Here is a 13,315-nt window from a genome sequence, read left to right on the forward strand (position 1 = left end):
CATGTCATTCCATTTAGATGCTGTGGCGGAATGAACATGCAAGCAGTATCAACTCTGATTAATTTTAGTTGATGCTTAGGAATGTAGTGTCAGCCCGTGATGTGAGAATTGTTATATTGTGGTACTCTAGCAATGTTTTACTAGTAACTTCTTAGATCTGGATTAATCGCTTACACAGACCCTGTTGGGATTTACAACAATTAATATTTATGGTAATGTTGCATAGGTCCGCTTACCAGGGTTAAGGGCTCATACTGACCCTGCAGGAGTGTGATTAATGATCCTTGCCAATTGTCTGAGGACACACAACTATATATCGATCTTCTGTTACAATACATAATTGTCCTTGAACCAGACTTGGAGTAAGCGAAAGGATGTCACAAAACTAATATGAGCAGCTTTTGTGCATGGACTAGATATTATCGCAAGTTAACAGGACACATACAGGCTAGAAAATAGAGTTAACATGAATATATAGACGGGATCTGAATGCAAAAACATGTCTCTCAGAGTCAGTCACATTGTTCCAGTACATGTACTAGAACAACGTCTTTAGATTGTTTTACTTCCAAGGTGGAAAGAGTGGACTGTCTCTATTTCATAATCTGAGTTTTATGTGTTTATTACAGTGGGGATCTTTGTTGAGCCCAACAAGTGATTGTGACACATGAAGCCTGGACTCAGCTAAGGGGAACATTGTTAAGTTATTTGAATGTCTATCATAGAGATAGTAATAGGTCTGTGAGGTTAATTGATGTTTTCTATAATTTACCCCCCTAGGTATTGTGTCAGATGGTATTGTATATCCTGAGGAGACCCACCAAAATTAGTTTATGGACTGAAACATTGGTGTGGGAATTATTAAATAGGAAAAACATGAAGTTCAGAATCAGTATTTATACTGAACGAAGTATCTTAATCATGGATATTAATGAATTAATTTTTGTATCATTGTGATTAATGATGATGCTCTCTATTAGAGTGTTCTTTAACCCTTCGGGATGTTGCGATTGAGACCCACAGAACCAATGTTGTTTATACTTTTACAAAGTAGGCATTTTCTTGTTCTAAACATTTAGGCCCTCATTACAACCCTGGTGGAAAATCCAGCTTTCTACTGTGCTGACGACCACCAGCATACCGTTGCGGCGGCGGAATTCCGCTACAGGTAGTACGACCCACATCTCGGAATCTGCCACAAATTAGACACCCACACAAGTCCACCACACCAAAGGTCAGTGATAAAATGGCGATACCAAAACCTACACCGTCACGCCAATAAGAATACGCCCACGATCCACGAATCAACGTGGCGGTCTTACAACAGCTGTAATCCATTGGCAGTACACACCGCCGCGCTTAAAATACACACACATTTACAAAACACAACTACATTGGACAGTTCAAAATACACACACCTGATACACATACACACACCACACTCACACACCCACAACACTATAAAACACCCACCCACATTAGCCACAAACCCTTACAATGAATATTTTGGAAGAAGCACAGAGAGAGGGATTAGCAAACACAACACCAGAATCCACAAGCACACAACACCATTACCCATACAACATCCACGCACCTCAAACAACACACACCAACACATCCCCCCACACATCACAACAGACAGCACCTCACACATCACCCACACCACATCATGGCACCTCAAAGACACCCCAGGTTTTCAGAGGAGGAGCTCAGGGTCATGGTGGAAGAAATCATCCGGGTAGAGCAATAGCTTTTCGGATCATAGGTGCATCACACCTCCATTGCTAGGAAGATGGAGCTATGGCGGAGAATCGTCGACAGGGTCAACGCAGTGGTACAGCATCCAAGAACCCAGGATGACATCAGGAAGAGGTGGAACGGCCTATGGGGGAAGGTGCGTTCTGTGGCTTCACGACACCAGATTGCTGTACAGAGGGCTGTCGGTGGACCCCCACAACTAACAACATGGGAGGAGCAAGTCTTGGCATTACTGCATCCCGAGGGCCTCGCAGGAGTAGCAGGAGGACTGGACTCTGGTAATTCATATCTTTATTACCATATCCCCCTCACCCCGCCTGCATGCCATCACATACCCCCACCCTTACCCTCACTCCCATCACTCCATCATCTCACTTATGTCCCACTATCACAACCCACACATCTCAACACCAAGGCCCTGCATGCAACACCTATGCATGGACCACCGTCACCAAATCATGTCCAGTACAGACACCCACACAGACTCCAAACCAACTATCACAAAAGGGCAAACACAATTATGCAAGCACAGGATTAGAGGGTACCACACCAATGCATACGATGGCACAAACAGATACTAAAACTATGCATTTACACCCCAACTGGACCCATACCCAACGTCACCGGACAGGAGGTGCGAGACATATCCAGTCCCCCCACAGAAGAGGCCCACAGTGATGACAGCAGCTCTGCACGCCTGGATCAAGATGACCAGCCTGGCCCATCAGGGACCTCTGGACAGTCAGTTCCCCTGCCACTGTCACTAGCCACCACGGACCCTCCCCCTCAGGAAACACCACCACAGCACCCACCTAGCGGGCCCATCCCTCTGGCCCCAGGACACGTCAATCAGCAGTGTGTCCACCACTACAGGGAACCCAGGCAAACCCACCTACCCAAGACAATCAGGGACCTGGGGTCAGTGGCAATGGGCACACAGTTCAGGGGACAGAGGCACAGGATAACAGGGAAGCTGGGAGGACTGCTGTGCGACAGGGGGAGGACAGGCCCAGGGAACCCACTCTCCACAAGGCACTCTCCAACATCATGGGAGCATACCACCATTCCCAGGAGACCATGGGCATGGTACTGGCCAAGTTTCAGGAGACCCAGCGGCTGCAGGAGGAACACTACCTAGGGATCAGGGAGGATTTGAAGTCCATCAACACCACCATGGTCACCATTGCAGGGGTGCTGGCAGACCTTGTCAACACCACGAGGGACACAGTGGGACACAAACGGGCCCCTGACACTAGCCTGGACGATGAACAGACCTCCGCCGGCGCTAGTGGACAGGAGGCACCACCATAGGATCAACAGTCCACCAGCACCCCGCCCCCTGCAGAAGGAGAACCACCCCACAAACGGTCCCTGAGATCCAGGAGCAAGATAGAGAACAATGCCAAGACCTCCACCAGGGAATAAGAACCTCCCAAATGTCACCCTTCTCTCCCACTTTATCACCCTGTCCACCTTAAACTGCCATTGCTCCCCTTCCTATGCCCCATTGGACAATACACCTATGAGGCCAAGAGACTCGACTCTACCATGGACATTCCTCCACCATCACCTCAGCCCATTGCACACACCCCTCCACTTATTAGCACTGAAATAAACACCCTTGAATCTCCAAACAATCTGGAGTCAGTCTGTGCTTACACAAATGTGTAATTGCAACATCTCTGAAATATAGCAATGTCAATGTACTTGTTCACATACCAGTGTTACACAGCTGTAGGCTGTGGTAGAATGTAATAATAGAATGCAGCATTAGAATGAGAGGGATTTCATCTCTGGCACTGATGTCATGGTTGACCTCAGAGTAGAGTGTTGAGAGAGGGATTCTGAGGAAGCTGTTGGTGAGAGACTGTTGGTTGTACCATCACCTGTTTGTGGCTAAGATACTCCTATTAAAGAACCTGCTTCCAGTTCATCCGGATTCGTCTTTATTACACTTGGCGATGAGGGTGCAGGAGTATCTTAACACATTATATTTTGCGACCTTACTCATTCCAGCTTGTCTAATCCAGCCTCATCTATTCAAGACTTCACCCGAGGGAGCTGTGGTAATTATTTCAATACGGTGAGGAACCTTTTCCCCGTTTGGATTGGAACACTTTGAATTGAAATGTCTGGATCGAAACTTGAAAATTTAAACGCTTTGTTGTTTTATCTATCAATTTACTAACGTTTCCTTTTTGTGGGTGTTTACAAGGAAACGCTCGAGCGCGTCTTTATTTGCTCTCTGGTTTATTTTTAAAATACATATGCGGGGAAGCGGAGCCTTTTACCCGCATACACGAACTGTGTCTCCATGCGCCTCTTCATTTTTTTGGTCTTTACTGTTCTGATCGCGTTGTAGGGAAAACACCTTTTCCTAAGGCGTCTGATTAAGCTTCGACACGCCCATCTGGTTAAGCACCGACACGCTTTTCAATTCTTTTCAGAGAGCGAATTTAATTTCCAGACGCGCTCCATGTTTATTTTTGCTCTACTCGCGGAACGCGTGCATAGCAACTGTAACAGCGCACGCTCCTTCCTTTCTTGCCGCGCTCATTCCGTGAAGCACGCCGTTTCCGAGCTTGTGCAAGTTTTGGACAGCATTTCCATGCTCAATGAAGCTTTAAAGTAATCAATTGAATTGGAAGTATACTTACCTTACAGAGAAACGTGCAGTGTCGGTTCTTCAGCCGAATTTTCTTCTTCGCTAAGTGTTTTTTGTGGAAGGTCCTTTACTCCAATTTCCTTCAGAAAAAGACTGAATCATTTATAAACATTTACAATGAAGTGAATGAGAACACAATTCTTTGTTTTGTCATTTTAAAAGTTGTACAATAGAATAGAATAGAAGTATGCAGAACATCTCGCCGCCACCATTTTCTCTGACTACACCAGGAGAGCCTCCTATAATATGGTCCAAATGGAAAAAACCTTTTTTACATTACTCCAGGGTGTGTAGAACTAATCTTTCTAATGAAAGAAAAACAGCTCTCCTGATGCATTGTCTAGGATGCGATGGACAAGAAAGTTTTGAGAACTTACCTGACACTGGTGATGAGGCAACAGATTTGAATGAATTTGAAATTTGTCTGAAAAAATTGGATTTGCACTATTTACCAAAAGTCAGCACTATTTTGGAAAGGTATAACTTTGGTATGAGAGAGCAACAACCAGGAGAAAGTGTTGAGGATTATATTACAGCCTTGCGGAAACTTGCATCTACTTGTAAGTTTGGTGTAAGCATTGATGAGCGTATAAGAGATCAATTTATGCTGAGATGCTCGAGTGATAAAGTTCGCCAGACACTGTGGAGTAAGGATGATCCTTCCTTACAAGAGGTCATAGTATTAGCAAAAAGTGTTGAACACACTTTGGCTTGCGTCGAAGAGTTGGAAAGAGGAAAGAATAATACAGTAAATAAAATATACGAAAAGAAAGAAGATCATAGTAAAGAGGCGACGGGTGACAAAGGAGAAGATAAAGTGACTCATGCTCAATGGTTGAGATCAAAAGAATTGAGATGTTTCCGCTGTGGCAATACAGGTCACTATGCTTCTTATAAGAAATGTCCAGCTATCAACAGCACATGTAAGTTGTGTAATAAAAAGGGGCATTTAGCTAAATGCTGTAAGTCAAGCAAAAGTGTAATATCGGTGAAAGTTGTGGAAGATTGTATTTTGTCGATTTCTGCAAATGCTCAAAAGAAAAATCATCCGAGAGACACAGTTTTGATTTTAAATGAAGAGGTGGAAGTACTATTTGATTCTGGAGTGTGGTTGACTCTAATTTCAAATAAGTTTTTTGATGAAAAATTAAGTCACATGATCCATCTAAAAGATCCAGATGTCGTTCCAGGAGGGTATGGTGGTCAAAACATTCAACTGAGGGGCTATTTTGAATCAGAAATTTCATTCAAAGGAAATACTAATTTTGGGAAGATTTATGTTCAAGTAAAAGGGGACAGTGTTTTAAGTTGGCCGCACCAACAAGACTTGAAGATCATATTAGATCCTAATTCAACTTCTCCGATAATGTTGAGAGATGAATTAATCAAAAAAATGCAAGATGGTGGTGAATTTTCGGTGCAGGAAATCGAAGAAAATTTCTGACCAAAGTTTGTTAAGGACTATGAGGATGTGTTCAGTGACAAGTTGGGTTGTCTTAAGAAATATGTCCATCGTATCAGAATAAAGGAAGGATCTGTTCCTGTTATTTCCAAAGTATGGCCTGTTCTGATTGCCATGAAGGATGATGTAGAAAGAGAAATACAAAGACTATGCAATGATGGAATCATTGAGCCTGTGGAGTCATCAGAATGGGTGTCACCAATTGTAGTCGCACGAAAACAATCTGGTGACATTAGACTGTGTGTTGATTTGAGGAATCTCAATAAATGTGTAGTTAGTGACCAGTTTCCTCTACCCAATATAACGGAGATGGTGACTTTGCTACATGGGTCCAAGTATTTCAGTAAATTAGATCTCACATCAGCCTACCATCAAGTCATGCTACATGAAGACTCAAGGGACTACACCACCTTCGTCACATCTTTTGGGACTTTTAGGTTTAAAAGGATGCCCTATCGTTTAGTGTCAGCTGCAGCTGTTTTCCAGCGTTTGATGCACAATATGTTTGGCTCAGAACCAGGCGTTAAATGTTTTCAGGATGATATCTTAATACATGCTCAGACTGAAGAGGAACATGAGAGAATAATCAGGAAAGTTTTGGGAATCTTAAGAGAACATGGTTTGACTCTTAAAATTAAGAAATGATCTTTTAGTAGACCAGAGGTAGAATACTTAGGTCATAGAATAACTCCCAATGGGGTGTATCCTAAGGAAGAGCTTATTAAGAACATTTTGGGTTTACGTGAACCTGAATAAAAAGGAGGAACTGTTAACATTCTTGGGAATGGTTGAATTTCAAGCAAAAATGTTGCCAAATCTTTCATCCAAAACCACAAACATGAGGAAATTGTTAAAGAAAGGATAAAGAATTTGTGTGTGATGATGAGTGAAGAAGGGAGTTTGAGAGTATAAAGAAAGAATTGACATCAGTTGGAAGTTAAAGCTCATTTGATCCTAAGAAAATGTGTGTGATCATGACCGATGCGAGTGTGAAGGGGTTAGGAGCGGTACTTTTACAAGACCTGGGGGACATGATTTAAGACCTGTGGTCTACTGCTCTAGAACTCTGCAAGGAGCAGAAGTGAATTATTCAACAATAGAGAAGGAAGCTTTAAGTGTGTTTTGGGCAATCAATACATTAAAAAAATTCCTATGGGGGAAGGACTTTCCGATTTTCACTGATCACACACCCCTGGTGGAAGTGTTCATGAAGAGAGTCTGGATATGATCTCTGGAAGAATCAGTAAGTGGATTGTTGGCTTACAAGACTTTGCTTTTAAGGTGTTTTATGTCCAGGTCCGAGGAATACGGTTGCTGATTGTCTATCGAGATTAGGTACTGAAGTAGAAAGTAATTCAGAAGAAAGTCAAGAAGATGTCATTAGTGTGTGCAATGTGACAAAAGGTATTGTTGAACAAGATGAGTGGCTGAGAGCAGTTGCGGAAGATGCTGTACTACAATGCGTGTGTGAGGAATATAGTAAGGAATGGAGTTCATATGTCAAAGGGGATAAAGAGTTAGGCGGGTTTTGGAAGATGAGAGAGGAATTATCTATGGAGAATGGGATTTTGCTGCGGGGAACTAGATTGGTTGTCCCTGTATCCTTGAGAGAAAAAATTATAGAACTAGCACATGAGGGTCATTAAGGGATGAGTAAAACTAAATCAAGAATTTGCCTCAATTATTGGTGGCCAGGAATGGATCTAATGATTAAAAGGAGGGTAAGAGAATGTTATGATTGCTGTAACAGTGACAAGATTTACAAAACCAGGGTGCCACCGATGTGTACTCGTGAATGCTCCACTAAGCCATGGCATGTTGTGGCGGTGGATGTAGTGGGGCCTATATTTGGTAAAGGCGGTTGTAACTATATTCTAGTCCTAGTGGACCAATTTTCAAGGTGGGCTGAAATAGCAATTGGTAGTAGCATGGAGACTACTAAAGTAATTCATTTCTTTAATGACATTTTTAGCCGTGAGGGTTTGCCGAACACCATTCTCACAGGCAAAGGGTCCCAGTTTGTTTCTAATGAGATGGAAGAGTACTGTAAATCCAGGGGTATCATGCATAAAAAAATGTTCCTTGTATCATCCTGAGGGTAATGGGACAGTAGAAAGATTTAACAAGTGCATAAAGGAATGTATACAGTTAGAAGTTGCAGCTGGCAGGATTTGGAAGGATGGTCTTAAGAATTTTTTCTATGCATATAGATTTTCTCCGCATGTCACTACAGGGAAAGTACAGTTTGAAGTCTTCAGGGGACGGAAAGCTAACACTTGTTTGGCGCCAGGTTGGGTGCGTTGGGGTAAGAATGAGTGTGTAACATGGTGTGACAGAAATAAGGAGGAAAGGGCGAAAAAGGAAAAGTGCTTAGAGATAAGAAAGGAAAACTATGATAGGAGGAAAAACCCATACAATGTTGAGGTGAAAGTGGGTGATATGATTTTAATTAGAAACCCTAGACTTAGCAAGACTGGAAGTAAGTTTATGGGCCCATTTGAAGTTGTCAAGCTTTTAAAGAATGCAGTGAGAATTAAAGATGGTAGAGTCTGGAATCTCAACCGTGTAGTTGTTTCAAAGAAATTGTAATCTATTTCATTCCAGTTTACATCTTGTTTGTTTTGTATTATATTTCCTTTTGTACATAGTTTCTTATGTTTTTCAAGGGTTTTTATTTGTTTTAAAAAAAGGGGGAAGGTGTGTGGTAGAATGTAATAATAGAATGCAGCATTAGAATGAGAGGGATCTCATCTCTGGCACTGATGCCATGGTTGACATCAGAGTAGAGTGTTGAGAGAGGGATTCTGAGGAAGCTGTTGGTGAGAGACTGTTGGTTGTACCATCACCTGTTTGTGGCTAAGATACTCCTATTAAATAACCTGCTTCCAGATCATCCGGATTCGTCTTTATTACATAGGCCAGGAGTAAACATAGCAGAGGGCACAAATTGGGACCCAGATCTGTGAAATGGAAAGCCAAAGTGACAAGTCAGGGTCCATACACAGAGTGAGAAAGGCAGACTAATGCTAGGTCCTACAATAGTATGAGATTTGTGAAGCAGTTCCATCCACTTACCTATGTCTCACTGGAAGTATTGCATGATGATGTTGTTTCGGTTGTCTACATCTTCTTTTTCTGCCTCCTCTTCTTCACTGTCTACAGGCTTCACAGCTGCCACAAGACCACCATCAGGCCCATCCTCCTACAGAAAAGGCACCTGGTGTCGCAAAGCCAGGTTGTGCAACATACAGCAGGCCACGATGATCTGGCCCACCTTCTTCAGTGGGTAGTATAGGGAGCCACCTGTCAGATGGAGGCACTGGAATCTGGCCTTCAGGAGGCCGAAGGTGCGCTCTATTATCCTCCTAGTTCACCCATATGCCTCATTGTAGCGTTCCTCTGCTCTTGTCCTGGGGTTCCTCACTGGGGTCAGTAGCCATGACAGGTTGGGGTAACCAGAGTCACCTGCAAATATCGAGGGACAACAGTTAGACATCCTCCAAACATTAGGGAATCTCCCATACCCAGACAGCAAATGAAACTGTGTGGGGACTTTAGGCTCACCTATTAGCCACACACAGTGCCTCCGGAGTTGCCCCATCACATAAGGGATGCTGCTATTCCTCAAAATGTAAGCGTCATGCACTGAGCCAGGATACTTGGCATTCACATGGGAGATGTACTGGTCTGCCAAACACACCATCTGTACATTCATCGAATGGTAACTTTTCCGGTTTCTGTACACCTGTTCTTTCCTGCGGGGGGGGACAAATGCCACATATGTCCCATAAATGGCACCAATGATGTTGGGGATATGTCCCAGGGCATAGAAGTCACCTTTCACTGTGGGCAAATCCTCCACCTGAGGGAAAATGATGTAGCTGCGCATGTGTTTCAGCAGGGCAGATAACTCTCTGGACAACACGTTAGAGAACATTGGCTGGGACATCCCTGATGCCATGGCTACTGTTGTTTGAAAAGACCCACTGGCCAGGAAATGGAGTCCTGACAGGAGCTGCACTAGAGGGGGGATTCCTGTAGGATGGCAGATAGCTGACATCAGGTCAGGCTCCAACTGGGCACACAGTTCCTGGATTGTTGCACAATCAAGTCTGTAAGTGATAATGATGTGTCTGGCTACAATTGTCAACAGGTCCACCAGCGGTCTGTACACCAGAGGATGCCGCCATCTCATCACCTGCCCCAGCAGACATGCCCTATGGAGGAGAACGGTGAGCAGAGGGTCATACAACACATCGGTTTCACAAGGCTGTTTAGCACTAATGTTAAAATTTCTCTATGTGCCTTTGTCTGTTCATATTCCTGGCCTAAATAGGTGTGACGCAGTTACTTGGCCTGCCATGTGGCCCCCTGAAATGGCGACTGCCTGACCTGTAAGGTGGGATAAGGGGAAATGATGTAACTGCCTGGCGTTGTACACCGTTGCGGTAGGCGGTCAAAGACCGCGGCGCAATCCAGCATTGGTTATCATTGGGCCCTATGGGTTCCAGGCACCAATGTAGATGTACGCCGGCGGTGACGGTACGCACCGCCGCGGACGTGACCGCCATTTTCTATCTGTTCCCTCACTTGATACCTGACGTTCACCAGGAGAGGACCTACACTGCAAGTGCTGCTGTAATCTGTGTCTGGAAGCGACAATGGCTACAGTGTCTGGGGAAAGGGCCCCTGCCTTTACTGCGGAGGAGTTGGAGAAACTGGTGCATGGGATTCTCCCCCAGTACACACAACTGTATGGTTCTCCAGACAAACAGGTGAGTAAACTGTGTGCATGGTGGATGGCACATGATTGTATGGAGTGTTGTGGATGGAGGAGACGGGGGGGACAGGCCAGCATGTGAGGATGGTGTGTGAATGTAAGCCTGGGCCAGGGTGGGAGGTTTGTGGGCAATGTGTGAGAAGAACTGTACAGGAGAGTAACATCCATTATAACTTCACTTTTCCTCTAGGTCAGCGCCCACCAGAAGAAGACGAAGCACCCACTGCCGGAAAAGATGGGAGGACCTGTGCCGCTGGAGCAAGAAGATGGTGGAGGCCCAGCTGGGGATGGCCTCCCAAAGCGGAAGGGGTGCCCGTCGCACCATGATCCCCCTGATGTACCGGATCCTGTGGCATATCCTGAGTTGGATGGGTGCTTGGGGGCATCACAGCAGCCACAAGGGGGCTGAGTACACTCTCATTCAGCTGACTCTGCGCACAGTACGAGGTGTCTGGGTGGGGAAGGTGGGCTGTGGGATCCCCTAGGCCAGGGAAGACGCACAAAGGTAGATCCATTGATTTGCCGCCTCATTCCCTGTCCAACCCCAAAGGTGGTATTTGCCCTTACACATAGTCAGGCTCCTATGGCTTCTAGCTGTGCATCAAATGGGTCTAGGTAGAGTCCCCCATGGGCATGTGCTTTTCCCCTGCCCTGTCAGTGCATGGTTTAGTGCATAGGGCTGCTCCCTGTGTGTTATGTCCGCCAACGGTAGTGGTGTTGCATGAATAGGCCATGTGTCTCCTCTGTCTCCCCCCTTTTTGTTTTGTCACCCTGTCCTTGTGTGCATTAGCATCATATGGCGGAGGAGCAGTGGCACCAGAGCAGGAAGGAGCTGCATCCCACATTGCCCTGGAGGGGGCAGTAATGGTGCCAGAAGGCCCCAGTGGGATGGAGGGGGAGGGTAACGCCACGACGGAAACAGGAGCAGACACCAGCGACAGCAAATCCTCCTCTGATGGGAGCTCCCTTGCGGTGGCGGGCACCTCTGTGCCCACTGCATCAACAGGTACAGCCGCCAACCACCTAGCAGCACTGCCCTACAGCAGCCCCTCATCGAGTTTCCCGTGCTGGCTCACCCAGGAGGGTGGGCATCTCCTTCGGCCCAGGCAACTCAGCCCCTACCCCAGTCAGCCCTGCTGCCCTCAGTGAGGAGGCTGTTGACTTCCTGAGATCCCTCACTGTTGGGCAATCAACCATTTTGAATGCCATCCAGGGTGTTGAGAGGCATTTGCAGCAAACAAATGCATACCTGGAGGGCATTCATTCTGGCCAGGTGGCCCAACAGAGAGCATTTCAGGCTCTGGCCTCAGCACTGATGGCAGCCATTGTCCCTGTGTCCAGCCTCCCCCCTCCAACTTCCTCCACCCAGACCCAATCCCCTGTACCTCAGCCTATCCCAAGAACACCATCTGACCAGCATGCACACTCATCAACACACAAGAGTGGATATGACAAACATAAGCACCACACATCCCACAGGCACTCACACAAGCACCATCCCCATGCAGACACACCAACATCCACTGCCTCCACTGTGTCCCCCTCCTCCACGTCCTCCTCCTCATCCCTCCCTGTCTCGTCTCCACTCACATCTGCATGCATTACATCCTCATCGACAACCTCCATCACCAGCACGCCCATCACCACACACCGCTCATGTGCACTCACCACCCCCACTACCATTCACACATCCCCTGTGTCCTCTCCCAGTGTGTCTGTGAGCCCTCCTCCCAAAGAACACAAACACAGGCACACACCCACCCAACAGCCATCCACCTCACAACAGCCTCTGGCCCATGCACCTTCACCCAAATTCAACAAACGTACACCTCCTACAACCACTACCTCTTCCTCCACTCCCAAACCCCCTCCATCTTCCCATCCCAGTGTGTCTAAGAAACGTTTCCTGGCTAACTTTGACCTCTTCCCTACACCTCCCCTCATCCTTACCCTAGGGCCAGGCTGTCCAGGTCCCAGCCCAGCACCTCAGCCACCAAATCCTCCAGCACAGTGGTCTCAGTAAGTCCGGTAACATCGCAGGCACCACCCATCAGGGCTGCCAGTGTGCCACCTAGCGAGGCCAAGGAGCAGGCCATTCTGCCACCTGCCAAGGTGAAGAAGGTGCCCACATGCCTGAGGGAGAAGCCGCACCTACCAGCAAGCAAGGGCTCCTCAAAGCCGAAAGGGGACAGTGGCAAGACACCAGCAGCGCCTTCAAAGGTAGGGAAGGGACACAAGCAGAAGAGCAGGTCAGGACAGGGCACAAAGCCTCAGCTGAGGGACCAGAGTCACCCCTTCTGTCAACCACAACACCAACCTGTACAGCGGTGGACAACACCACCTGCCCTGCCACCTGCACTGCCACCAGCACCGCCACCAGCACCACCACCTGCACATCTGCTGCCTCAGCAACAGTCCCCAGCCTCATCCCCAGTGGGCAGCCGTCTGAGGCTGCAGGAGACATCCTGCTGTGTCCCTCAACAGGTGCAGACGCATGCACCACCGCCAGCACCTCCGCCACGCCACCAGCCCCGTACCGTGCTCAGACAGTGCCACCACAGCTGACATGTCAATAATCCCTAGTGGGCAGCTGTCCGAGGCTGCAGGAGACGTCCTGGACCCTGCCCAGCATACATGATGCATGATTCCC

This window comes from Pleurodeles waltl, chromosome 5 (assembly GCF_031143425.1).
Source record: "Pleurodeles waltl isolate 20211129_DDA chromosome 5, aPleWal1.hap1.20221129, whole genome shotgun sequence".
Taxonomy (NCBI): domain Eukaryota; kingdom Metazoa; phylum Chordata; class Amphibia; order Caudata; family Salamandridae; genus Pleurodeles; species Pleurodeles waltl.